General features: G+C 39.9%; 1 non-coding gene across 1 annotated transcript; it reads right to left on the bottom strand.

The window, feature by feature from the left end:
• Positions 1 to 561: 561 nt before the first annotated feature.
• LOC117613195 lies at positions 562 to 667 on the bottom strand. Its single transcript, XR_004583679.1, has one exon. It is a non-coding gene; the product is annotated as a small nucleolar RNA R71 (small nucleolar RNA).
• Positions 668 to 1,412: the final 745 nt, after the last annotated feature.

Below are 1,412 nucleotides of genomic sequence, written 5' to 3'. Positions count from 1 at the left end.
TTTAAAAAAAAACATTTGAACAATTTTGTTTCTGTTTTAGATCCTGCACAGATTGCACAGTTTGATCCAGAACCAGAGCGCACACTGCACAAACAGCGAAGAGCAGTAAATTGGGCCTGGGATTGTTCACTGCAAGGCACTTTTCTGTAGAATTTGTTTGCAGACGAGGGTAACATGGCCTTAGCAATACCTATAGAAGGCAGACCACTCAGGGAGTCATTGGAAGCCCGTGCCACTGATGTTCCCAATTGCATTGTGTATCCTGAACAAGAAGAGGGGGATTCGTTCGAGATCAGGCACCATATGCTTGAAATTCTACCTACTTTTCGGGGGCTGCCTAATGAAGATGCAAACATACATATTGCAAAATTTATTGTGGGTTGCAAGAATATTTTGATTAGGGGTTTTTCTGCTGAGGCTATTAAGTTACGTCTTTTCCCTTTCACTTTGAAGGACAAGACAGAAACTTGGTTATTCACTCTACCCGCTAATAGCATTACTACTTGGCAGCAGTTACACACAAAATTCCTGAACAAATATTATCCAGCATCCAAGACATTGAATTTCAAGAGGGAGATTTTGACATTTACACGAAGCCTAATGAAGAGTTTCATGAAGCGTGGGAGAGATATACAGAGATGTACATAAAGTGTCCACATGTTAAAATTGATTCAGATACACAAATGAATATTTTCTTTGATGGGCTTAATCCTACATCTAAGAGCCATGTGAATGCATAAGCAGGAGGATCATTGTCAAATAAATCTGCAAGAGAGGCATTTGAACTGTTTGATATGATGGCTACAGAATCTCAGCAATGGGCAGCAGAACATTCACAGAAAAGGGGCATTTTTGAGTTATCAGTAGGTTCTCCCAATATGTCTGCACAAATGGAAAAAATGGATAAGAAAATTGATGCAAAGTTTGATATGCTTCTACAACATCTAGCAAGTTCTACACAGCAGCCACCTACATCAACAGTTTGCACTATATGCAGTATGGCTACACATGACATAATGGGCTGCCCACATAGAGACTCTTACCCAGAGCTTGTTGAACAACATGTCAATATGATGAACAGCTATCAAAGGCCTAGGAATGATGCATATGCAACTCATTACAATCCTGGATGGAGGGATCACCCTAATTTCAAATGGGGTGGCAATCAGACTAATGCCAAACCATTCCAGCATGCACAAAAACCTTTTGTTCCCCCCAAACCATCTCTGGAAGATCAACTTGCTAAACTGGCAGCAACAACTCAATCATTCATCGAGGGCAACAATCAAAGATTTCAAAATGTTGAAGCATCAATTAAAAGTTTGGAGCAACAATTTGGACAGCTAGCTNCACAGATTTCAAATAGAGAAAAGGGCAAATTTCCTAGTCAAACAATTCCTAATCCAAATGGA

The sequence above is a fragment of the Prunus dulcis genome, unplaced genomic scaffold (genome assembly GCF_902201215.1).
Source record: "Prunus dulcis unplaced genomic scaffold, ALMONDv2, whole genome shotgun sequence".
In the NCBI taxonomy this organism is placed as follows: Eukaryota; Viridiplantae; Streptophyta; class Magnoliopsida; order Rosales; family Rosaceae; genus Prunus; species Prunus dulcis.
Note: the sequence above shows the minus strand (reverse complement) of the source record. Positions and strands in the feature narration are given on the sequence as shown.